Source organism: Dermochelys coriacea, chromosome 2 (assembly GCF_009764565.3).
Source record: "Dermochelys coriacea isolate rDerCor1 chromosome 2, rDerCor1.pri.v4, whole genome shotgun sequence".
NCBI lineage: Eukaryota > Metazoa > Chordata > Testudines > Dermochelyidae > Dermochelys > Dermochelys coriacea.
The window spans coordinates 211,243,207-211,270,851 of NC_050069.1; the positions used below are offsets into that span (position 1 = coordinate 211,243,207).

At 43.7% G+C, this 27,645-nt stretch overlaps 1 long non-coding RNA gene across 1 annotated transcript; it reads right to left on the reverse strand.

Moving 5' to 3' along the window:
- Positions 1 to 5,319: 5,319 nt before the first annotated feature.
- LOC122458988 lies at positions 5,320 to 27,645 on the reverse strand. Its single transcript, XR_006279374.1, has 3 exons — positions 27,631 to 27,645; positions 20,681 to 20,684; positions 5,320 to 5,510 (listed from the first exon to the last, which is right to left on the reverse strand). It is a non-coding gene; the product is annotated as an uncharacterized LOC122458988 (long non-coding RNA).

Below are 27,645 nucleotides of genomic sequence, written 5' to 3' on the forward strand. Positions count from 1 at the left end.
AGAGAAGGACAGAAACCCCCATTCCTGACAGTGATAGGGGAGGAATCTTCATGATAAGCTTGCAGAGATTTCTTCATTTTGATGCACGTTTCTGACCCTTTCAGAACCCACAAGGGAGTCCAGCGGTCATTAAGCCTCATGTCTCAGCTTCTCTAATGAGAAGAGATAACATCTGCATACAGTGTGGGAAATTAGGACCCAGAGAAGTTTCCTTAGGAGTTCAAGGGTGGGAGGCAGGACAGCTGCATCGAATTTTCAGAAGTTCATATAAAGAGATCAGGCTCTTAGGAAAGCTACTGCTAGGTGAAAATTCCTGTGCATTCCCTATAGGACTGTGGCAAATGTATGTACCTTTGTTTATTCATTTTGTCTGTAAGCCTTGTCTGAATAAGCAGCCTGTGAAATAGCCTTTCTGAAGGGATGTAATTGTGCTGGCCTGAAAATAACCAACTAAACTTCTTTCTCAAAAAGGGGCTCCAGTTTGTGGGATGGACTTTATAGCTGGACCTGTTCCCAATCCCCCTAGCTCTCCAGTGTCCTACAATGGGCTTTCCTGTAAAAGGGTGATAGAGCCCATTGGTATCTAGTCTGCAATAATTTCTGGATGCAGGAAAGAAAAGAGGTTATAGGATGATAACAGATGGCAAATCCAATTCAAGCTTACAATGTGCTGGTAGCAGAAAAAAATTCCAATGCAAAGTCCTAGTCCTACATGGCTTTCAGGGTCCACTCAAAATCTTGAACTCCTCCTTCTGCATCTCTTTACTAGGAATGTGAAGAGTAACTGGTGGGATTACAGAGAAATACACCCCCCAAAATGAGAGGGACTGCAGAGAGTTATTTATGAGGCAAGATTAGCAGAACTCACTATTGCTAAATTATAACAAACGGGACTGTAGTAACGGATAGTTGTTACAACCTATATATCTGTGGCCAAAGGAAGGAGAGGGAACACTTAACATGGGGTAAGTTATGTCTATAACTATATCAGCTTTGACTACACTCTGTTTTCTCTTAAAATTCCCCCACCATTGCATTATTACCATTACAGGTCCATTGTGTTAGTAATGGTGAGAGAGTTAGTATAGAGCAGCTGATGGTGTTTTTTAAGATTTTGAAAAAAAGCATAGTGTAGACACAATCTCTCTGTAAACAGTAATTAGGCATAATGAAATGAAACTAAGAGCATGCAAATGTAGACTAAGGAAAACGTCCTGACAGTGAACTCTATTGGAGTGTAGAATTGCCTCCCAAAGGAAACGGGGTAGGGAAGGACAAAAAACTGATGCTGAAGGAATTCACCTATTTAAAGTGGTGAAATGTCCCTTGAGACAGTTATCACCTGCTGGGACAAATTACTAGAAAATGAACTGTATGGAAAAATGCTGCACAGGAGGGGAACTTATTGGGGAAAGTAATAGGTTTTTCTCTTTAATATTTTTTTTCTGATTCAGAAATAGACAGGGGCTCAAACCCCAAACACATTCTGAAGCCCAGCTGTGGGCAAATTATACCTACCTCTGACAGAGATGCCTAAGGGATCAATCTCTCTTTTTACACTTTGACACCACTTGTGTTTGCTTGGTATGCCAATAAAGTGTTATCAAATTAAAACTAATTCTATTCCTGGCTTGTCTCCAACAACGAATGTCGATTGTTTAGGGATTAAACTGTGTTATGGGCAAACTTTCACTGGGGATTGCAATAAACTGGAATCCCCAAATACTTTCACTTGTAGTTTAAAGATTGGAACATGTATCTGCAGAGGTGAAACATCTCCTTAACAACAGTAGCAGTGAAACCACAGTGCAATTCTATCAGTTATACCATTTGACATTTCTGTTGATTTTCAGCATTCCAGAGAATTATTGCTAGTATAATTGGTACAGTAGTTATCTCCTTCAGTTGGAAAACTTTGATCAAAGACCTGCCCTCCCCTACCGTGTACGGAGACTTACTTGTGCTGGAAGGTGTAATGTGCATCTCTGTGCCAGCTGTAATGAATCTGGCTCTTCAAGAGAAAGTCAGTGACCAATTGCATGCACAAATCAGGAAGATGAATGTAGGTAGGGTATGGAGGCAAAAACTCTATACGTGCAAATGATTTAATTCAAAAGTAGGCTGTGTCTACAATACAAAACTGAACATGATTTCTGAACACAGCTTGCCTATGTCAACATTTGCAGCTGAATTGTATTGAGCACTAACAGCTTTACCTGTTACTGACACCAGTTGTCAGCAATGGTGAAGTTCTATCATGCAAAAGGCTTGTAGGCCAGACTGTGGCTACTTTCAGAATGTGGTCTTTCTTGCTGTCTATCAGGTGAGTGAATGCTTGTGTCTTCAATGAACCAACAATGGTGATAAGGATTCAGATAGAAAGTCAACTCAGAGTTCTGTCTATAGGTCTTATCTGTAATCCCAAAGTTGATAGAATGTGCTATCTCTTTGTATGACAGTCTACCTACACACTTGACTGCATACAAAAAGCCAACATAGAAATGAGAGGAAGATCTGCCAAATGTGCTGCAGGGTGGTGGTCAGAATTCATATAGCAGGGGCTTGGGAATAGTCTGTGTGCTCTATTACTTAAGTAGAGGAAAGTGTTTGTTCATGATGGGGCTCAAGAATGAGAGCAGGTAGGACTGCCATCTGTTGTACAAATCATGACATTTGTGCACATGGCAGCCCTTTCAAGACTGCTGCCAGCCTAGCTGGGTCCTTGAGCATCCATCTAGGCTGTAGGCAATGATTGCAGTTATTCCCATGGCTATTGCAGTACCTGCCTTTTGGCAGCTTGTTTCTTTCCCTCTCTTTCTGCCTCCCCTGCTGGTAGGAGGCCAGCATGGAGCCCCAAGGGGGGAAAAAACAGGTGGCGGCAGCAGCAGCTGGTAGGGAGTGGGGGTTGAGAATAGGGGGACGTTTGGAAGAGGCAGAATGGGGGCAAGGAAATAATATACAAATCTTATTAAAATCTCCATAAGTCACATGGAGCAACACAAGACTTTGTAGGTATGAGATGGGGCAGAGGAAGAGGAAGAAATGACAGTTCCTGAATGAAACAGTGGGAGAGGATGCGGGAGCCTGCTCTTATTGACACTGTGTAAATCCAGAACAACTCCATTGACTACACTGCAGTTATTACAGATTTATACGAGTGTGAAAGGAAGCAGAAGTTGGCTTAACAGTGGCAGCATATAGGTACAGGAATGACTACCTGGCTTGACATTTTAAAGAGAGGGCTGGATTCTGCTTTAACTTAAATCAGTGTAATTTGAATGACTTCAGCGAAGCAACTCCTGATTTGCAAAACTGTGAATGAGAGCAGAATGAAGCTCTGGTTTTCTAAATGTTAAGACTTTAAAGGAAACTGAGCTAAACTAATATGGCAAAACCAGATATTGGCTACTTCTTCCCAGCAAAACTCAAGAGACTGGGCTGTATGTTGCATTTTATTATTAAGAATAATTAGTGTACAGTTTTTATCAGCTGATTTCAAAGAGTTTAGGGCAGGACTCCTGTAGGAACCTCCATGGTGAGCCCCCCTGAGGACCAGATGCATCAGTTTTGCTAAGGAAAGCTTTCTGTTGACTGAGCCCATGGAGATTGTGCTAAGGTTCTTTCAGAACTAAAAACTCCTCTTGGTTAAATCGAAGTGGGAGCTTCTGGCTAGAACAACTCTTCCAATAATTAACTTGTCTGCAGTGTTGTAGCCATCTTGATCCCAAGATTTGAGAGACTCAAGGTGGGTGAGGTAATATCTTTTATTGGAGCAACTTCTGTTGGTGGAGGGGACAACTTTTGTTGGTGAAGGGGACTGCTCTTCCTCTCTGTGACACTTAAACTTGTTCCCTCCACCAACTAATAGAAGTTGCTCTAATAAAAGATATTACCTCACCCACTTTGGCTCTAATTCTCATTCCTACTAATATGACTTTCCTTGTGGCTATTAAAACCTCAGATATCAGTGACATCTAGTGGTCGAATCACATGCCTTGTTTATTTAATTAAACCTAAAACTGTACCTGTGTGATGGTAAGGGATTGAAGGGGGAAAAATGCCACAGTAAGAGGCATTCTGTGGTCCATCCATCTCAGTTTATTAGATTTGTCTTGGATTCTCATGTAAATAGACTGATGGAAATATCTGTTCAGCTTTTTTGTACACGTTTCCCTGTGGATTTAGTTTTCTGTTTTTATTATGGAAAATGCATATTCACTTATGATAGAAATAGTCTGTATCCATTAGCTTCTTTCTGCTATGTTACTCTCTATATGGAGTCAGCATCTCAGCAGAGTTTTGCTACAGTATGCATGCTCATTTGTTCTAGGACAGCTCCTTCAATCATATGCAGAGTTGTCTGAATGAGTTGGACCAAAGTAACAAAATCCCTTGTCTGATGTGTTAGTGACATGATACTGTTTTAATCAAAGTAACAATCTTGTGTGCAGTCGGAATGGACTTTCTGAGAAGAGCATTGCAGTTCCTTGTTGTCATTTGGATCTCTCTGTGCTGGTCTACCCTCATTTGATCCTTGGAAGTAAAATTGTTGTGTGACAAACTGTTCTGTATCAATAGTGGACAATAATTGCAAAGGACGTCTCTATATATCAATAAGGGAGTTTAAATGCGCTACATCAAAAATGATGATTTCTGTTTTACAGTCCTAAATCAATAGGTACAAGGGACTAAAGGCATTCATTTCAGAAGAGTTGAGAATCCAAAATATTTGAAGTCAATAGGAACTTGCAGGTGCTCAGAAATGGGGGATTTCCATTGTCCCCATATTGACTGAGTACATGTCACCTCAGAATGGCATGCAGAAAGAATGTCTAGACACCATTAATGACTGCTTCTTGGAGCAGCTAGTCCTGGAACCAAAGGCAGAAGCAGCTCTTGATTTGGTCCTAAATCGAACAAAGGATCTGGTGCAAGATGTGAATAGAGCTGAATGGGTTGGTAATAGTGAGCAAAATTAAATTTAAACCTCTGTATAGAGATGAAAATACCAAAGAAACCTACCATGTAGCATTTAACTTCAAAAAGGGGAACTACAGAAAAATGAGGAGGTTAGTTAAACAGAAGTTAAAAAGACTGAAATGCCTGCAAGTTGCATGGAAACTATTTAAAAATGCCATAATAGAGGCTCAAACTAAATGCATGACCCAAATCAAAACAAGATGATCAAAAAATTGCCACCATGGCTAAACCACAGTGCAAAAGAGATGATTAGAGGTGAAAAGGCATCCTTTCAGAAGTCAAATTCTACTAAGGAAAATAGAAAGGAGCATAAACTCGGGCAAGTCAAGTGTAAAAGTATAATTAAGCAGACCAAAAAAGAACTTGAAGAGCAACTAGCAAAAGACACAAAAACTAACTGCAAAATTTTTAAATACATCAGAAGCAGGAAGCCTGCCAACCAATCAGTGGAGCTATTGGATGATCAAGGTGTTAAAGGAGCAATTAAGGAAGACAAGCCTGTTGCAGAGAAGATAAATGAATTCTTTGTACTGGTCTATGCAGCAGAGGATGTCCCCACTCCTGAGCCATTCTTGTTAGGTGACAGATTTGAGAAACTATCCCAGACTGAGGTGTCAAGAGGAGGCTTTGGAACAAATTGTTAAATTAAACAATAAGTCACCAGGACCAGATGGTATTCATCCAAGCGTTCTGAAGGAATCCAAATTTGAAATTGCAGAACTACTAACTGGCATGTAACTTGTTGCTTAAATCAGTCTTTGTATCAGATGACTGGACAATAGCTAATGTAAGTCTGATATTTTTTTAAAAAGGCTCCAGAGGCAATCCTGGCAATTACGGGTGAGTAAACCTAACCTCAGTGCCAGGCAAATTGGTTGAAACTATAGCAAAGAACAGAGTTATTAGACATGTAGATGAACATGATATGTTGGAAGAGTCAACATGGCTTTTGTAAAGGGAAATCATGCCTCACCAATCTATTACAATTCTCTGAAGGTGTCAACAAGCATGTGGGTAAGAGTGATCCATTGGACATAGTGTACTTGGACTTTCAGAAAGCCTTTGACAGGATCCCATACCAAAGGCTCTTAACGTAAGCAATCATGGGATAAGAGGGATCCTGTCATGGATCAGTAACTGGTTAAAAGATAGGAAACAAAGGATAGGAATAAATGGTCAGTTTTCATAATGGAAAGAGGTGAATAGGAGGGTCCCCCAAGGATCTGTACAGGGACTTGTCCTGTTCAGCATAGTCGTAAATGACCTGGAAAAGGCGGTTAACGGTGAGGTGGCAAAGTTTGCAGATAATACTAAATTACTCAAGATAGTAAAATCTAAAGCTGACTGTGAATAGTTACAAAAGGATCCCACAAAACTGGGTGACAGGCAACAAAATGACATGAAATAAGTGCAAAGTTAATGCATGTTGGAAAACATAGACCCCATCATCCTGTTCCTTCCTGTTCCTAGAGAAGGGCAACAAAGGTGTGACAAGATTATGACTGTCAACAGATGGCTTAGGCAATGGTGCTATAAGAAGGGCTTTGGGATGTATGGCCACTGGGAGGCATTCACGGACAGAGGACAGTTCTCTCAGGATGGACTTCATCTGAGTAGGGAAGGAAATAGACTTCTAGGATCAAGGCTGGCACAACTGATAAAGAGAGCTTTAAACTAGGAATTTGGGGGAGATGGTTGGGAGATGTCCAGGTAATCTCCATGCCAGATTTTAGCATTGAGAGGGAAGAAGACGAAGTAAGAAAGGATACAGCCATGGGTAGGAGAATGTATATAAGGAGCGAGGGTGGTGTGGATACTAGTCTAATAGGTTATACTGGCTGTAGAATGACTGTGCCTAATAGGATACAAAATGTGAGCGAGGCCAAACAGCAAAAATTAAGGTGTTTGTACACCAATGCAAGGAGCCTAGGTAACAAAATGGAGGAACTAGAGCTACTGGTGCAGGAAGTGAAACCAGATATTATAGGGATAACAGAAACATGGTGGAATAGTAGTCATGACTGGACTACAGGTATTGAAGGGTATGTGCTGTTTAGGAAAGACAGAAACAAAGGTAAAGGGGGTGGAGTAGCTTTGTATATCAATGATGAGGTAGAATGTAAAGAAATAAGAAGCGATGCAATGGATAAGATAGAGTCCGTCTGTGCAAAAATTACATTGGGGAAGATAACTAGTAAAGCCTCTCCTACGATAGTGCTTAGGGTGTGCTATAGACCTCCGGGATCTAATTTGGATATGGATAGAGCCCTTTTTAATGTTTTTAATAAAGTAAATACTAATGGAAACTGCGTGATCATGGGAGACTTTAACTTCCCAGATATAGACTGGAGGACCAGTGCTAGTAATAATAATAGGGCTCAGATTTTCCTAGATGCGATAGCTGATGGATTCCTTCATCAAGTAGTTGCTGAACCGATTAGAGGGGATGCCATTTTAGATTTAATTTTGGTGAGTAGCGAGGACCTCATAGAAGAAATGGTTGTAGGGGACAATCTTGGCTCAAGTGATCATGAGATAATTCAGTTCAAACTGAACGGAAGGATTAACAAAAATAAATCTGCAACTAGAGTTTTTTATTTCAAAAGGTCTGACTTTCAAAAATTAAGGAAATTAGTTAGGGAAGTGGATTGTACTGAAGAATTTATGGATCTAAAGGTAGAGGAGGCCTGAGATTACTTTAAATCAAAGCTGCAGAAGCTATCAGAAGCCTGTATCCCAAGAAAGGGGAAAAAATTCATGGGAAGGGTTGTAGACGAAGCTGGATGAGCAAGCATCTTAGAGAGGTGATTAAGAAGAAGCAGAAAGCATACAGGGTGTGGAAGATGGGAGGGATCAGCAAGGAAAGCTTAACTTATTGAGGTCAGAACATGTAGGGATAAAGTGAGACGGGCTAAAAGTCGAGTAGAGTTGGACCTTGCAAAGGGAATTCAAACGAATAGTAAAAGATTCTATAGCCATATAAATAAGAAGAAAACTAAGAAAGAAGAAGTGGGGCCGCTAAACACTGAGGATGGAGTGGAGGTTAAAGATAATCTTGGCATGGCCCAATATCTAAACAAATACTTTGCCTCAGTCTTTAATAAGGCTAAAGAGGATCTTAGGGATAATGGTAGCATGACAAATGGGAATGAGGATATGGAGGTAGATATTACCATATCTGAGGTAGAAGCAAAACTGAAACAGCTTAATGGGACTAAATCGGGGGGCCCAGATAATCTTCATCCAAGAATATTAAAGGAATTGGCATCTGAAATTGCAAGCCCATTAGCAAGAATTTTTAATGAATCTGTAAACTCAGGAGTAGTACCGAATGATTGGAGAATTGCTAATATAGTTCCTATTTTTAAGAAAGGAAAAAAAAGTGATCCGGGTAACTACAGGCCAGTTAGTTTGACATCTGTAGTATGCAAGGTCCTGGAAAAAATTTTGAAGGAGAAATTAGTTAAGGACATTGAAGTCAATGGTAAATGGGACAAAATACAAACATGGTTTTACAAAAGGTAGATCGTGCCAAACCAACCTAATCTCCTTTTTTGAAAAAGTAACAGATTTTTTAGATAAAGGAAATGCAGTGGATCTAATTTACCTAGATTTCAGTAAGGCATTTGATACTGTGCCACATGAGGAATTATTAGTTAAATTGGAGAAGATGGGGATCAATATGAACATCAAAAGGTGGATAAGGAATTGGTTAAAGGGGAGACTGCAACGGGTCCTACTGAAAGGCGAACTGTCAGGTTGGAGGAAGGTTACCAGTGGAGTTCCTCAGGGATCAGTTTTGGGACCAATCTTATTTAATCTTTTTATTACTGACCTTGGCACAAAAAGTGGGAGTGTGCTAATAAAGTTTGCAGATGATACAAAGCTGGGAGGTATTGCCAATTCAGAGAAGGATCGGGATATTATACAGGAGGATCTGGATGACCTTGTAAACTGGAGTAATAGTAATAGGATGAAATTTAATAGTGAGAAGTGTAAGGTTATGCATTTAGGGATTAATAACAAGAATTTTAGTTATAAGTTGGGGACACATCAATTAGAAGTAACAGAAGAGGAGAAGGACCTTGGAGTATTGGTTGATCATAGGATGACTATGAGCTGCCAATGTGATATGGCTGTGAAAAAAGCTAATGCGGTTTTGGGATGCATCAGGAGAGGCATTTCCAGTAGGGATAAGGAGGTTTTAGTACCATTATACAAGGCACTGGTGAGACCTCACCTAGAATATTGTGTGCAGTTCTGGTCTCCCATGTTTAAAAAGGATGAATTCAAACTGGAGCAGGTACAGAGAAGGGCTACTAGGATGATCCGAGGAATGGAAAACTTGTCTTATGAAAGGAGACTAAAGGAGCTTGGCTTGTTTAGCCTAACTAAAAGAAGGTTGAGGGGAGATATGATTGCTCTCTCTAAATATATCAGAGGGATAAATACAGGAGAGGGAGGAATTATTTCAGCTCAGCACCAATATGGACACAAGAACAAATGGGTATAAACTGGTCACCAGGAAGTATAGACTTGAAATTAGACGAAGGTTTCTAACCATCAGAGGAGTGAAGGTATGGAATAGCCTTACAAGGGAAGCAGTGGGGGCAAAAGATCTATCTGGTTTTAAGATTCTACTCGATAAGTTTATGGAGGAGATGGTATGATGGGATAATGGGATTTTGGTAAGTAATTGATCTTTAAATATTCAGGGTAAATAGGACTAATCCCCTGAGATGGGATATTAGATGGATGGGACCTGAGTTACTACAGAAAATTCTTTCCTGGGTATCTGGCTGGTGAATCTTGCCCATATGCTCAGGGTTTAGCTGATTGCCATATTTGGGGTCGGGAAGAAATTTTCCTCCAGGGCAGATTGGAGAGGCCCTTGAGGTTTTTCGCCTTCCTCTGTAGCATGGGGCATGGGTCATTTGAGGGAGGCTTCTCTGCTCTTTGAAGTCTTTAAACCACTATTTGAGGACTTCAATAGCTCAGACATAGGTGAGGTTTTTCGTAGGAGTGGGTGGGTGAGATTCTGTGGCCTGCGCTGTGCAGGAGATCGGACTAGATGATCAGAATGGTCCCTTCTGACTTTAGTATCTATGAATCATTTTGTATCTATAGTTAGGATTATCTTGGGTGTTACCCAGAGCTGACCCTAGGGTATGGCAAATCGGAGTGACCGCTCTGGGTCCCATGCTTTGGAGGGGCCCCCATGGGCCAGCATGATTGGCCAGCATGTGAACCGCTTGCTGGGGAAGGCTAGCCCCCAGCCCTGCCCCTTCCACCTGAGGGAGAGCGTGCCAGGAGGGAAAGTGCACAGCAGCGCCGCTGCAGCCTCTCCAGCCCCGGAGCGCCGGGAGGGAGAGCACGCATTGTCATTGTCCCTGGAGCCTCCCCAGCCTCTTTCTCCCGTGGGCCCCACACCCCTCTAGGCCCAGCCTGGTTTAACCACTCAAGAAAGAGATCTTGGCATCATTGTGGATAGTTCTCTGAAAACATCTGTTCAGTGTAAAGCAACAGGCAAAAAAGCTAGCTATGTTAGGAACCAGTAGGAAAGGGGTAGATAATAAACCAGAAATGATCATAATGCCACTATATAAATCCATGGGATGCTTGCACCTTAAATACTGCATGTAGTTCTGCTTGCCCAATCTCTAAAAAGATATTTTAGAATTAGAAAAGGTACAAGTCAGAGCAACCAAATGATTAGGGGTATGGAACAGCTTCCATATGAGGTGAGATTAAAAAGGCTGGGCTGCTCATGCTTAGAAAAGAGACAACTCGGGGGGGGGGGAGGTGGAGGATATGATAGAAGTCTATAAAATCATAAATAGTATGGAGAAAATGAATAGGGAAGTGTTATTTACCCCTTCACATAACTAGGGTTGCCAGGTGTCTGGTTTTCAACCAAAATGCGCGGTGGAAAAGGGATCCTGGCAGCTCCGATCAGCACCGCTGACTGGGCCATTAAAAGGCTGGTTGGTGGCGCAGCGGGGCTAAGGCAGGCTCCCTGCCTGCCTAGGCTCTGCGCAGCTCCCCAGAAGTGTCCGGCATGTCCAGTCCATAGGCACAATCAGGGAAGCTCAGTGTGCTACCCGCGCCCCCAGCGCCAGTTCCACAGCTCCCATTGGCCAGGAACTGGGGCTGGCAGTGCACATGGTGCAGAGCCGCCTGGCCACACCTCTGCCTAGGGACCATACGCATCTCAGCAGACAGTCTGTAAATCAGGCAGCAGGAAGTGCTGGGACTCCAGCAGCAGGGAAGGAGAAGCAGCCCCATGTGGCAGAGCAGGGGTTGAGGGGGAAAGAGTTCAGCCAGTTGCCCTGATGCTTCCTCCCTCCTCTCGCTACATGGATACACAGTAAATGCCGCCGCCAGGGGGAGTTGCTGCTGCCTCACTGCTGGGCATCCCAGCGAGAGGCGGCCAGAGAAATCTGGGGGGCATATGACCCTGTGTCCCCCACACCTCTGACTGCCAGAAGCTAGGGATTGGATGACAGGATGGCTCACTCAATAATTGTCCTAGTCTGTTCATTCCCTCCAAAGCAGTAGCCCCTCTCAGAAGACAGGATACTGGGCTAGATGGACCATTGCTCTGACCCAGCAAAGCGATTCTTATGGCCATAAAGTTGGACTAGATACAGCATAGGTGAGATTTACAGAAATGCTCAGTGTTTACTCCTGTTGAAATCAGAATTAAGCCGAGTTAAGCTAACACTAAGCACTTCTGAAAATCCCGTACTAGAATCATAGAATATCAGAGTTGGAAGGGACCTCAGGAGATCATCTAGTCCAAGCCCCTGCTCAAAGCAGGACCAATCCCCAATTTTTGCCCCAGATCCCTAAATGGCCCCCTCAACCCTGGGTTTAGCAGGCCAATGCTCAAACCACTGAGCATTTCAGGATTAGGGTGGGGACTCCAGCAGGTTTTAGGATATAATTTCAGTGCTAGTAAACAACTTTCTTTAAAATTAAACTTTTTTATAAATAACTGCTCCAATGGAGCATTTTAATATTAGGTACCTTGGGTCATTCATATATATATATTTTTGCCTTGACATATACCTTGTACAACCCCTTTGGTTTCAGCAGATGTTCACAGGGTTCAAGTCATGACAGAATTTGGCCTATAGCACATTTGGATTCCTGTACAAACAGATCAGCCTTATAAATGTGTACATGATAGTTAATTTCTATTAATTAGTAGACATAGGGAAAATGCAGCCTCCACAGCATGGCAATTTAAAAAGAATCTCAACAGAAAGTAACTAATATTTTTCACTGCAGTTGCACCTCCCTTCCAAGATCTCAAAACACTTTGCAGACATTAACTGGCTAAGGGCAGGTCTACGCTACCACTTAAGTCGATCTAACTTACATCACTCAGGCATGTGAAAAAGACACACACATCCTGAGTGACGTAAGTTATAGCGACCTAAGAGCTGTCCACACCAGCGCTATGTCAGTGGGAGATGCTCTCCCATTGATGTAGCTTCTGCCTCTTGCAGAGGTGGAGTAATTATGCCAATGGTAGAGTGCTCTCCTGTCAGGATAGAGCATCTTCATCAGATGTGCTAGAGTGGCACAGCTGCATTGGTGCAACTGTGCTGATGTAGCATTTCCAGTGTAGGCCTGCCCTAACTCTGTCAGCCACCCTGGGAGAGAGGTGGTTATCCCTATTTCACAGATGAGGAAATGAAGGCCTTGTCTATGCTTGTGGCATAGTATAGCATACATGTAGCTACACACGGCAGTGAAAAGCAGGCTGAGTCCACACTGCAATGTGTAGCTGCACACAGTAGTGAAAGACTCTCTGGTGGGAGAAAGTGGTGAGGAGCACCTAGAACAGTGGTGGGCAACCTGCGGCCCATCAGGGTAATCTGATTCTTGGCCGTGAGACATTTTGCTGATGTTGACCATTTGCAGACATGGTTCCCCGCAGCTCCCAGTGGCCGCAGTTTGCCATTCCTGGCCAATGGGAGTGGCAGGAAGTGGTGCGCTGCAGGGACGTGCTGCCCGCTGCTTCCAGCAACTCCCATTGGCCGGGAACAGTGAACCACGGCCTTTGGGAACTGTGGGGGCCCATGGCTGTGGATGGCCAACATCAGCAAAATGTCTCGCAGCCCACAATCAGATTACGCTGATGGGCTGCATGTGGCCCATGGCCCACAGGTTGCCCACCACTGAACTAGAGCCTTTCCCTGCTGTTGGAGTCTTTCACTGCAGTGAGTAAAGGCAGTGGGATATTTTTAGCAGTGTAAACATGGAAGGTACTGCTTGGGCTCGTAGAGAGCCACGTGCAGTACGTTCCCTAATGTTCTGGTATGTCTGTCTACTCTACTCATCTAAGCAGTGTCTTGTGGTCTGTGCTGCTATGTATACCATGTGTCTGTATCCATATACTGCTGCAAGTGTAGACCTGCCCTATGAGGCAGAGGCTAAATGACTTGGCCAAGCTCATGCAGAGCTAGGGATAGAATCCAGATTGCGTTTCTCCTAGACTTGACTGATATTAGACCACTGATGGTTCTCTCATGCGTGCTCAGTAAATCCATTATAAAGTGGACAAAAGTAAATGAAAGCAAAAGAGGCTAGAACAAAACAAAGACAAATGCTGATCTGAGATACACAGAGCACCAGGCATTAATCATTGTTCCTCTCTGGCTGGCAGTGCATGGCCTCTGTGTCTCCAAACAATTGTTCATTTTCTCTTTAGTACAGCAGCTTGGTCTCCTAGTATTACTTGCACTGACTGTTTATTCACAAGGCTTAAATTCCTTCCTATAACAAAAAACTGGCATCATTTGAAAAATTTTCTCTTGTGATCACAAATTCTGTTGTTGTCAACCACTGTAGCTCTTCTGGTCATTGAACTTTCAATAACCACTTATTCTGCAAAGCACCTTTCATTTCTTTTCTTCTGGTTTATAATTTTTAACTTAATCTGGTGCTCATGAACTGTACCAGATTAAGACCCCCTGGAAACCAACATTCTCTTACCGTTTAGAACAGTGATACTCTGACAGGCTCGCGAGCTGCAAGTGGCGCTTTAATATGCCTTCTGCAGCTCTTTGCAGCACGTGATATTAAAACACTGATTTAATTATTAACCGATCTGTTATTAATCAATCAGGAGACTTTTACTATGTTAACCAAATGTAGTCTATGTTACTGTGTTAACCACTGAGGTCTGAGTATCCCTGTATCAGAACAACATAGTGGGTACCACCTGGCTAGGAGAGACCATGTTCATGGGTGAAAGAGTAGTTCAGCACCCATTCCCTTTCTTTCTTCCTAAGCCTGCCAATAAGGATAACTTCTGTTTACATGGATTTAGCTCATTCCATATAATTCAAATAGCTGTTCGATAATAACTTCAGTCCTATTGCCACCACCCTGTGTTTGATCTGATTGTTACCTGGGACAGAAGGATCTGTATTCCATCATGATTGCTCTGAGCCATTCAATACCCAACTTTCCATCTGTATTTTTGGTACAGAATTAAAAGGTGGCGCTCAAACTATTGTTAATATGAGCAGTGCTCTGGCTATCTATTGCGAAATGGGAGCCATTAGTATAGCACACTCTAACGTTTAAAGAAAAGGAGTACTTGTGGCACCTTAGAGACTAACAAATTTATTAGAGCATAAGCTTTCGTGAGCTACAGCTCACTTCATCGGATGCATCCGATGAAGTGTTTTTTTGTTGTTGGTTTTTCTTTTTTTGAGACTCATTCAATGAATGTGCATAGAGTGCTTTAAGATTCTCATTTGTAAGGAGCTACAGAAATACCAGATATTACTTTGCCAAGCAAATGTACCTTGAGTATAACAGTGAACGGCTTCTTGCCTAAACACAAACTACAATAACATGGAAAGGCAATAATACAAATGCATTTGTAATACAAATGTGCTTTATATACTAAGACACTGAATTAAAAAATAACTTCACAAAAGGTGGAACATCTTATTTTGATTTGAAGAGTTTTGCATGAAGAAGGGAGACCTATACCATGTACCAAAATTGGAGTGATCCTTTTCTCCTCCCTACTTTGCAAAAAGAAAACAGAGAGGAAAATCTCCAAGCTATAATGTACAACTTTCACCTGTGCAATAGGAGTCTTATACTACCATCTAGTGGCTACTGTGCTTATTACCAGAGCAGGTTTCAGAGTAGCAGCCGTGTTAGTCTGTATTCGCAAAAAGAAAAGGAGTACTTGTGGCACCTTAGAGACTAACAAATTTATTAGAGCATAAGCTTTCGTGAGCTACAGCTCACTTCATCGGATGCATTACCAGAGCACTTTCTTTTTACAGAGCAGTTCTACTACCAGCTAGTACAGGGGTGGGCAAACTTTTTGGCCAGAGGGCCACATCTGGAATGGTATCTGGTATGGAAATTGTATGGTGAGCCATGAATGCTCATGAAATTGGGGATTGGGCTGCGGGAGGGGATGAGGGCTCCAGCTGGGCGGGGGGGAGTGGGCTCTGGAGGGGGGCTGGGGATGAGGGGTTAGGGGTGCAGGAGGGTGCTCTGGGCCAGGACCAAGGGGTTCAGAGCGTGGGAGGGAAATCAGGGCTGGTGGTTGGGGCATGAGAAGGGATCAGGGGTGCAGGCTCTGGGCGATGCTTACCTCAAGCAGCTCCCGGAAGCAGTGGCATGTCCCCCCCGGCTCCTATGTGGAGGTATGGCCAGGTGGCTCTGCATGCTGCCCCTGCCCCAAGTGCCACCCCTGCAGCTCCCATTGGCCATGGTTCCCAGCCAATGGGAGCTGCGGGGACGGCACTTGAGGTGGGGGCAATGTGCGGAGCCCCCTGGCTGCTCCTACATCTAGGAGCTGGAGCGGGGACATGCTTCTACTTCTTGGAGCCGTGCGGAGCGTACGACCCCTGGCCATAGTTTGCCAACCCCTGTTCTAGTAGCTGGAAATGCATTCTAAACACACTCCTCCCTGGCCAACAGCAGTCCAACTAGCCAAAGGCCCCCTGTTATTACTTGACCAAATCTTCTATGAAGAGCTGTAATGCTGGCCAGTACGGTATATTACAGCATATTTAGATCTTAGGAAGTATATTCAACACTCTAAGAAGGTGGTCCCCAAAGTTTTCCTGTTGCACCCCTCTTACCCCTAATGGAATCTTTCCTCACTCCCCCAGGAACTGGGGCCAGGAGCAAAGTTGCAGTTGGGAACTGGGGGCTGAGGCCAGCACCAGAGCTGCAACTGAGGGCAGAGCTGGGTGGCGCTCCCTCCTTGCCCCCCATGGGGCTGGTCAGGCCTCACTGTGTGCTCCTAGGGGGTGTGTCCCACAATCTGGGGACCACTGCTCTAAGATGATCTGTAGCATGTTCCATGTATTAAAACTACTTGTATCAATGTCATTTTTCAGGAAATTCTCCGAGTTAGTTCCATAATCTGGATGGGAAACCAAGAGCAACCATTCAAGCTTGATTCTAGAAGGCAGCATTACGAATCATTTCTCCTTCCTGATGCAGAGGCAAGACCTTGTTGGGTTTTTGTTTGTTTTTTTGTATCATCTGTTTCTCTCCATTGAGGATACCCTGAGCCTGATTCTAATCCAATTTACATTAAGGAAAATTTTGTCAACCATATGGTTAGTTAAGCACTAAAACAGATTGTGGAATCCCTATTACAGTGAGTTACATTATAGTAAAATCATTATCTGTCATTATATACTCATTCAAACAGTCCTTAACGCTTACAGAAGCTGGTTCCGCTCTCTCATTTTATAAATTAGGGACTTCTCTTTTGTGATGGGGTGTGCATACCCCTGCATTGGATAAGATAGTGTTAACCCCACAATATGGGTGGTGAAGTCCCACCCCTCAGACTGTGCTGAACATACTCCAACTGCTGCCTCAGTATAAAAGGGAGCAGCCCAGCTCATTCTAGGCTGACCGCCAAGGAGGAAGGATGCTCAATGGAGGCTTCAGACCAGGAGCTGCTTCAGTCCCTGACTGCAGGAATCAGAGATCCCGAGGCCCAGACCAGAGACCTGTTGCCTACATCTGGCTGACTAGAGTCAGAGTCCCAACAAACTACCTGTGCTGAGGAGCTCAGAGACCCTGACAACCAAAAGACCTCAGTTTCAGGATTCACAGTAGGAAGTGGTCCAAGGAGGCAGGGTGAGTGGTATCTCCCACCCAAAGAAAGTCAGCATGTTGAAGTAGGATCCCCACTGACTGGGTGATGACCACACTCACCACTGACAGGGCCCTGGGCCAGGACCCGGTGGAGAGCGAGGGCCCAAGTCCCCTTACCCCAGCTGCCACTCACCCTAAGGTGGCTGCCCACTTCCCTGACTCTGGTCACTAGGCTGCACAACCCTGGCTTCAAGGGCAGTGATATGGACTTAGGCCACCTGGCAGCCATCTTGGCCTAGTGGCCACTGAGTCGTGCTGCCTTCAGTCTAGGGATGGTCTGATAGATGGTTATCGCAGTGGTATCACGACCCCAACCCGCCCTAATATAAGTACTTATAAGTACTTATAAGTCTGAGTACTTTCTGTGTACATATTCTAAACAAGAGACCTTGGATTGTCATTTGGGTTACTACACTTTAGTACTTATGGGACTTTCAGTGCAGCAACGTCTACATGGGATGTTACTGTGGGGCGAGCTAGTGCACTGTAGATTCACACCCTGGCTTGGCACATAACAACTTGCCCTGGAGACAAGCCCCTAGTGAGAAAATATTTAATACTGGTCTTAGTATGCGAGAGGCTGCAATCTAAGGAAGAATTAGCTTTCATATCTAACGGTCTGCATTTAACAGACAAAACAATAGAACAATGAAACCTATGGAATATGGTAGAAATTCCATGTCTCATCATTCAGGTTCTTGTCTTGCGATATTTCTGTCCATAAGCTGGGGTGAATGTACTTCATGTTTCGGAGATAAAAAAAGCTCAGTTCTAGTCCATCTCTTTTTTCTATATAAAGACAAAGATAGTCATATGATGACTGGACGGCTGAGGGGGAGATGCAACATACTCTAGGGGCTGGAGCACAGGTCTAGTCATCAGAAGCTTCTGAGTTCTAATCTTGGCTATACTGCTGATTTACTGCAGGGCCTGGGGCAAGTCCCTTTAGAATACGTCAACAGTTCAAATCACGTCTTGTTCAAAAATTACCAACTGGTGATTGTCCAGTGGTTTATGCAAAGTGAATTAGTCTCTGTTCAATTCCTAGTGGACAAGCGTCCATATTATAGAAACCATCACAATTGGTACCCTTACTAGCAGTCTCAAGAGAAAGGTCAAGATCTATGTAGACATAGCAATTACTGCTAATAATCAGGTATTTTTAGAGTATCAGTTCTAACTTTGGTGAGCTCCATAAGTCAGGATTGAAACTAATAATGAAATGGCTAGTCTAATGCACTAGCGATGGCATTTCCCTCTTGCCAGCTTGTGGAGCAGATGAAGACTCTTCCTTTTCATTGAGCAGGAGAAATTATAGTTACCATGCAACTTAAAAGACTGGAACTGATGAAGCTAGCTACTGACAGGTTAGATGTCTGTTTAGCACGCACAAAGATTGATTCCAGTCTTTCAGAAGACTTTTATATACTGCATATTGAGACTGCCAAAGACACGAGTGGTATTTCAGTTCTTTGTGGACAACGGTCTTTATTAGTGAAGGCTTGGCAATGATTAGAGTCCTTTACACATGGGTAGGGCTAAAATGATAGGGGGTGATGGTAGTGGCTAGAATCACATAGAGTGGCAGGGTCTCAATTCTGCATCCACTGAAGTCAGTAAGAGTTTTGACATTGACGTGAACAAGATCAGGTTCTATAGCATTCAATAGGAAATGCTTTTCATAAGGTATAGCTTTGTACAGGCTGAGGATACAAAGGGCTAGATTCACAAAGAAACTTCGGTGTGGTGATGCCTACCTTTAGGCATATAGAAAAATCACTAGGATTCACAAAGCCTGGGTTTGGTGCCTAGGCTCCCTATACGGTGCTGGACAGAGAGAGCTGCATAAAAATGGCATTCCCAAAAGGCAGAGAGCCACCTTAGCTAGCCAGTGGGAGATGCTGCGGAGAGTCCTGTGCTCCTCTGAAGAATTAGGCATCTATCTCTGCTTGGCATTTGTAGCTGGGTAGCCTCTCATGGAGCCAGGGGGCTAGGGTGGAAAGGAGGATGACAATGATGACCTCCCTCATAATGTTTAGCCCAATGATTAGGATGCTCACTGGGGAAGTGGGAGACCACCAGTTCAAGTGCCCTCCCCACCCGAGAGGGAGAAGGGATTGAAACAGGTATCTGCCCCCTGTGGGGAGTGCCCTAGCCGCTGAGCTATGGAATATTCTGATGTGGGGCTCCCTCAATCTCTCCACTTGAAGTTGTTCCTCTTCAATTAAATAACTGAAAAGTTAAATATTAAGTGGGCCAGAGCAAATGAGTGATACCATAGCCTAGGGGTGAGAGAGGTGGCCGAGCCCTGTTCAAGTCCCTTCCCGTCAGACAGAGTACCCTACACCTCGGGTGAGTGCCCTAATCATTGGGCTAAAAGTTTTGAGGGAGATCCTCCTTTTCTTCCTCCTCCCCTCCCTGTTTGCTGTAGAGCTAGATGCTTCTGAGCTCATCTACCAGGCGAGATAGGACCCCCTCTGCTTATCTTCCCCTGGCTCTTGGATGGAAATGGGGCTTAGGTACCCAGGCACGCAGCATGGTAGCAGTGCACAGGTCCAGAGGCAGCAATATAGGCACCGAGGGAACTTTTTTGGTTAAAAACCTAGGTACTGGGTGAGTTTGGGCTCTTACAAGTGGCAGCTGAGCAGGGGTTTTGTGAATATCAGTGATGCCTAAATCTGGGACTCAGGTGCCTAAAGTGGCCGTTAGGCACCTAAGGCCCTTTGTGAATCTAGTCCAAAGATGCCCACATGGCTAGTGTCTTGGAAGCTTTGCTTAGGATGAGATGCTCTGCCTCCTACTTTAGAAGTTAGTCACCCTCCGGTTTCTAATCCCATTAAAGGATTCATAAGGGCAATTTAGGACTTCCCATTCTGAATAAAATCACTGGGGCAGTAGGTTAAGAGCACCCCCTGAACAACAGTGACCCAAAGATTACTGCTCTACTAATGACAGGTTTCAGAGTAGCAGCCGTGTTAGTCTGTATTCGCAAAAAGAAAAGGAGTACTTGTGGCACCTTAGAGATTAACAAATTTACTAATGTTATGGGTGTGGGCGGGAGGGGGGACTCTTGAGAGCCTGAAAGGGGCAGAAAAACAGCACCTTTATTAACTTACCCTACACAAGGGCAGTGAGACACCAAAAGAAATTTTGGCTGGTGGCACCACAAACATCAGGATCCCTTGGCACTTACTGTGACTAACTTCCTTAAGCACACCTTTCCTTTCTCACCACTAAAGTTTTGAAAATACCTTTCCCCCCTTTCTTTTCTCTTTCTCCACTGACTGATTGGCTTAAAATATCTAATCCCCAGGGTCCCAATTTATGTGAGAGTCCTATTGTACTCAGTGCTGTTCATGCATATAATAAGAGAGTTCCTGCCCAGCAACCCACATGGTATAAATAAAGACCAAGAGGGTGAAAGAAAGGAAGGAAGTATTATCCTTATTTTATCTCCTGGGTTACACAAAAATTAAAAGACTTGCACAAGGTCACCTCTGAAGTATGCGGCAGAGCTGGGACTGAACCTCACTCTCCTGATTTCTAGTCTGGTAGCTTAAGCACTGCATTATCCGTCCTCTTCAAGAATATCACAGGAGCCATTTTTTAGGGCCTATCTACCTTCTGTAAAGGTAGCGCCTAGCACTAGGCATTATCTGCTACTTAGCAACTGTTACGCTTCCCTTCTTTATCAAATTTCTTTATATTTTGTTCAGTAATTCTGTTCTTTTCCGTTACCATGATATGGTAACAGAGAATAAAGTATGCACAACAATGTACAGGATGTTGCTGGGTGAACACAACAGCTGTGGTTCTGTCATGTACTTTACAGCCTATTGTTCTGTGGAGAAAACCGTTATAGTGCAACTCCAGTACCATACAATTTCAGCCGGTGTCACTGTGGTAGCGGAAGTGCCGATCAGTTAAACTATGGTCACTATCTGAGCTGTGAGAGAAGAGGTGAGCAGAGCTAAAACGAACCACAGTAGTACAACATAACTGAAATTCTAAGTGTTCCAAAAGATCATTCTTCACATCTCATACCAAGTTATCGTCATGATGTTCATAGCAGTGTATGTAGCTACAGCAGTTAACTATCATAAAAATAAGAAAGAATAATGATCACTTAAACCACCCAAGTTTTCATCAGTCAATTAATCTGAACAATCAAAAAGCTCTGACAACCTTAAAAAATATGAGGTGTAATCCTGGTTCCATTGAATTCAACCATAGAATTCCCCTCACTCTCTGTCTTTAAAGAGAGTGTCATAGGGCAGCCCTGGCTGGAGAACCCTCCACTAGCAGGCCGCAGCATGACCAGCACGCCTATCAAGAATCCCCAGAGATAGTTGAAAGCATCTTTTTGGATGCAAATAACTTTTGTGGGGTTAATTTATTAGAAAAGGAAACTCCACACACGATAGATCCCAACATCATAATCCAGGCAATATATCAAATACAATCCTGGTGTCCCCTGGTGCACCCTGGGTCTCTGGTTCCAAAAGCCAGTTAGTATCTCCCTCTGCTGCTCTCAGCTTTCATCCTTTTCTGGCCATGGCTCTCTGGCTCAGGAAAGACAGCTGGCTAGCCCCCTGCTGTCTTGCTAACCCTCCCTTTTCAGCCTCCCAGCACTGGCACTCAGGAAGGGAAGCAGGTTAGCCCTCTACTCACTCCCTGATAATTCCTCCCTGGACTCGGCTTTGCTACATCCCTCTTGCCTGGGGCTGATTTGAGATACCCATATTCTCCACCACAATGTCACAAGTGGCCCTGCCTTGCACACCCTCCTGCAGCAGGCCACAGCACAATAAGCATGCCTGCCTCAGTTTCCCTCTTTGGGAGTTCCAGAAATAGCTCAAATCGTCTTTAAGAACAAATATAATCCTTGTGGGATTCATTTATTATAAAAGTCCCATACACATAAACTGTAAGAAAACAAATTTCAACACCAAGTCCCACAACCATAGTCCAGACTGTGCATTGAGTAAAGCCACGGCGTCTCTCCAGCGCAGTCCAGGTGTCCCTTCAACCCTCTCTGACCCTCTGGCTTCAACTCTTGGCCTGCCAGAGCCAGCAGGTATCTCCCTCTGCCTTCAGACCTCGCCAGCCTTGGCTCTCTGGCTCAGAAAGGCCAGCCAGCTAGCTCTTTTCCTGGATGGCTTCCTTATCCCCAGCCTTTTTCAGAAAGCCTGGTGGTGGCTGTGATTGTGGAAGACCATCTGGCTAGTCCATCCCCTGGCTTCCTGATAATTCCTCCCTCTTTCCAGGGAGAACCTGTAGAGAGCTCTCTGCAACTTTCCCCTGAGATTACCTCCTCCAGGCTCCCAAGTCTGATCTCCTATAACCCCTAGGTCTGCTTCATCCTCTTAATTGGCCAAACTGGGAGTGCTTATTCTGGTACATGGGAGCTGGACCTGCTTCATTTACAGGGGCCAGCCACCCAGTGACAGAATTTATATGGGAATAAAATGGAAACTTTAGTAATCCTAGGGAAAAAAATTTAGCTTGCAAAATAAGACCCCTCCTGCCTACTTGTAAGGCACATCTGTCAGTGAACACACTGTACTAGTGATTTGGGATCTGCCCTGTTGATTAAATACCAAGTAGAAATTAAGACTTTGATTTTGATGTATCAAACGTAGGCAGGTTCCAGTCATGGCAGGCTCCACGCACCAGCATTTCAAGCAGCTGCTTGGGACTGCATTTAGAATGGGGTGGCAGTCCATGTCCTGTGGCGGCAATTCGGCAGCAGCTCCGCCACTCTTCCTGCCGTGGCAGCTTTCGGGCAGCAATTCGGCGCGAATGCTTGGGGTGGCAAAATTGATAGAGCGGCCCCTGCTTCCAGTCCAACTGTTTCAAAGATGTCCTTTCTCCTTATACCATACTGCCACAGCTGTGATCAGCAGAGATGCCTGAGCAGCAGCCTTACTGCTATAAAAGAGAAGGGGCTGCTAGCAGGACATTACACAGTGATTGAAGAATGGAGTGGCTTTGCTGCTCTCCCCTTCTCGAATCATTAGCCGCCTTGCTCCTTCCAGCATTTCTTGCTTCTGTGTCCCCACCTCCAGCATCTCTTGTTAATGTGCTTTCTTGCCCAGATGCTCTTCCCAACACCCACCTGGCCCAGCTGTGTCTTTCAAAAGCATTTGCATGTTGCCAAGCCAGCATTTTAATCTTTCACTTTGCCATGAGGGCTAAATTAGGAGTTTATAATGAATCTCACTTATCTTGATTTCTTAGCTACAATATTAGAAGAGTTAAGTGCTTTGAAAGGCCCAGCTGCCAGCAGAGAGTGGGTCTGTTGCTCCCAGCGCAATTGATGGCACAATCCTTCCATGGGCTTCACTGTGGCTGGGTAGCTCTGCATGTCCCTTAATGTAGGCCAGTGTTGTACTGGTGCTATCTGACCCTATAGAGTCCCTGGATGTCAAATAGGCAGATACTAGAGTATCTTTGACTGTGTCTACTCTACAGAGCCTATGCCAACATAGCCCCCAAATTTTCCTGTTGGCTCAGGGACATCACTCTTCTGTCCACATAGCTGTGTCTTCGTTGAGGGTTGGCATAGCTATGTCAGTAGGGGGTGTGGGTTTTTTTCACCCCGACACTAGCTATGCCATTGTACATTCTAAGGGTAGACCAAGCCTTTATCTCAAGTATTTTTAATTCGTCACCCGAATATCTAGGTGACCACTAAGCATCTTTGCAGATCAATTATCCTGGTTTTGATGGTCATTTAGGAGGTAAATCTAGGGGAAAGTTTACTCTCTTCCTTGCATCTCTCATCTGTAATGTGGTGCTTGATATGTTGGGATACTGACCTTTCTGTCCTCACTGAAGGATGGACCCTCCTGCCCTTCTGGGGAGTTTTAATCAGCACAAGAGCAGAGGGTACCTATTGAGAGGAGAAGCTGCTGCATCCCTTGGTTCATGCCAGCAGGAAGTCAGGGCCAGGCTAGCTGAAGATCCTGAGCTGGGGACTGTGTATCCTATACTATGAGTAGCAGGTCAAAGGAAGCCTGGCAGGCTGTCTGCAGTGCTGTGTTGTTGAGACCATTGCCCCAAGGCAAGCTGGAGCTCAGAGGTTTTCCTAAGACTCTTTTTGCCCCTGTTTGAAAACTGTCTTGCAAATATTCCAGACAGTCTTGAAGACAAGAATGAAATCTTTCTAAAGCTGAACAATCTGCAGCATATTCAGAAATTTATATACACACACACACTATACTTATGCCTAGATGTATATCTCCTCTCTATCCAAACACAACACACAGGCACGCTCACACCTCTTTTATCTTAATAAAGAAAGGATGTTCTATTCATAGGAAAATAGTTGGGTCAGGCTCTCTGGGGCTTTTTGTTTGTTCTCTACAGGGTGCCTAATAGCACTGCAGGGGTAGGAATCCAGTCATGCAAGCAACCTACAGTAGTAGTGCCAACCAAAAAAAAGTGTTAATTAAAGGGTGTCAGGACAGGATTCAAGGAGAGAAAGAAGAGGGGTTTTTTGGGGCCGGGGGGACACAAATTTTGGAAAGAGAAGGAAATATAGCAAGATGGCTTAATCCAATCTTTATTTTTTGGAGGGAATTCTCTGTTTAGAATTGTATCTTGACCCTTCTGCCCGTTGCTTTATAATAACTATGAAGCAGTGTTTTAGTCATGACAAATATAAATCTGTCTGATTTATTTTCTTGTTTAATATAGCAAAAATAATGTTAAACGCATGGAAGACACCCCACTGCTCTTTATAAAAGCCACACTCAGATGCATGTAGGTTTTGCAGTATTTCATGTAAAATCATGGTTTGGTTATTGTTTAAAATTTGGACATCTCATTTTATTGCTTAGGTGATTTGATATAAAAGCTGTAGCTTTCATTTTGAATTTCATGCCACTATTCAATATTTAAAAAAGAACTAAATCAAACAAGTGTTTTTGAGTCTCTCGTAATGTGGCATAAATCAATATTGCACAGAGCAGTAGCAAGTTCCTGTAGAAGAATATTAATTCTACAGATTGATTTATTTTCTCTTTAAACCAGTGAGCAGAAATTACTAGGATTAACTCTTTTTGAATAAAGCCAGAGAAAGTGGGACACACACACAGGGAGAAAATGCAATTCCACTTTGTGAGAGATTCATAATATTATATCACATATATTGTATTAGACAGTAGCTGGGGTTGTGTTTACCCTAGAGAACTGAGCAGTAAATTGAACTGATAGGATAGCATCAGTGTAATGACCAGTGGTGCAGTGTGTTCATGCTTCCCATGGTTTTCAATCTGTTTTTCCCCATAGCCTCACTTGTGTTGTGCTGTACCATTGCAGTGGCATTGTACTCTGGGTACTTATCCCACAGTTCCTGGCACTCATCCCTGGCAGGGAGATTCAGAATGCCATGTGAGAGCTTGTGGGGAGCATAAACAATGTTTTATGATATCTGGAGTTTCACGTGATTTCCTTATTCCTGCCTCCCTTCTTGCAAATTTTATTTTTTTCAATATGACTGTCATCCAGTAGTCTTAATGAGCTAACGTGAGGCAACACGGCCACCACTTCCTGCAGTCTGCATGTGGAAATTAAGCTCCCATGGTAAAGTTTGGTCACCAATTTCCATTTTTGACAATAAGACTGAAGCCAGGGTTTCATCAGGGAAAGGTGGCTGTGACTCTATAGTTAGGGGGCTCGCCAGGACACTGAGGAGACAGGGAAATGTGAGGAGCTGAAGAGCTGCAGAGGAAAATGGGGAAAGGGGAGGTGTGGTGTCAGGGCAAGAACAGACAGGTGGGGATAAGGGAGTATGGGAGTGCATTAAGAGTTTAGGGAGAATGGGGGAATGTGAGTACGGGAGGGAAACTGAGGGGAGCGCAAAGGGTAGTGATGAAGGAGGGGACAGAGGAGGTAAATGGAGTTTCCCTTAGAGGAGCCAGCAGGGAGACTTGAATTTTTTGTACATGCACTGAAGATTGAATATTGAAACTGAAATGTTCAAAGCACTTTGGAGGCCTTTGGTATCTCAATAAAAGCTCAGACCGCCAGGCAAACTTTAAAGAAAACAAATATGAATGTAGTATTTTTTAGTATTTAGCAACTGCAATAGTACAGCACAACACAATTTAGTATTTTTAGTACTATTGAATAGCAGCCAGGACTCATCTGAGATGCTATGGGCATGGAGGAAGATTTAGCACTGCAGTACCTATGAAGAGATTAACCAGCAGAGGGGTTTGAGTTTTTGCTGCGGCAGTCATGCTCCCTTTCCCCTTGGAGATGCTGGCTCCATGAGGTGCCTGAGTATGATGACCAATCTAGTGTCTGGACCACAACCATCGACTGAGTTGTACTCAAGACCAGAAAGGAGTAGCTGCAACTTCAACACTGCAGAATGAGAAGGAGGTTTCCCTATACCTCCTTGATGAAGTAGCCCCAACACGGAGGTAACACTCCAGGATGAGAGCTATCACTGGTAGGCAGTGGGGGGAGAAGAGTGTGGTAATTACCTTGTGGAAGCTAACTGTGCTGGACAGTTAGTAGTTTGTTGACTACTGGACCATTTTGGGGTCAGAAAATCCATGCTGTTATCCTGGATTTTTTAAAATTGCTTTGCCTTTAGTTTTGGTGAATCTTTGACATATAAAGCAAAAATTGGTAACATCCCTTTACATTTCTAATATTGAAAAAAGCCTGTCCTCTTGGCTTCCCTAGAGGACTTCATACAGATCTCAGGGGTGAATTGTGAGTTTTCTCTCTCTCTTTAAGCGAAAAGGCAGGGTGTCAATTTTTTATCAAAGACATACCTTTCCAAGTCTATATTAGATATTTGTATTAAGTAAGTGTTAACAAAAACCAATCAAAGCATTAATCGGACTTACTTTCTTCTCATGGTTCAGTTGCTGAGTTTTCCATTTCTTGTCTTTTATCTCACTTGTGATATTAATCCCACATGATAAATATATGAATCAGATTATACCAGGGGACTGGATTTGATGACTCATGAGGTCCCTTCCAGTTTTATGTGCTACAGTAGCAAAAAACTATCTTCATGCTTTTCTTATACATTAGAAAGAAGCAGAGGTCACAAGTCCATTTACCTTTCTCCCCACTTCACAGGTCACATTTAACATGGCCCACCTAGAACCACTGTGATCCATGTGAATAGACGATGGTAGTAGGTGTTCTCCATTATTTCTTTTTCAAAAAAGCTCATGTTTAGGGCCTGAACTTGCAGTCTTTATTCAGGGGAAAGCTCTCACTGACATACATGATCTTAGTCATAGTCAGATAGGGTTTGCAGGATCAAGCCCTTAGTAATTCTACTAAAAACTGTAATATAAATGTACCACATTCAAATCCCTTCTAAAAATGCATTTATTAGATAATGCCCACAAACTGCGAGTTCATAATCACAAGAAAATAACTTGGTATTCCCTGCTCTTGATTTCCCAGTGTGTCCTATTTTCTCTTTCAATCTTCTAGTTTATAAACTCTTCAGGGCAGAGA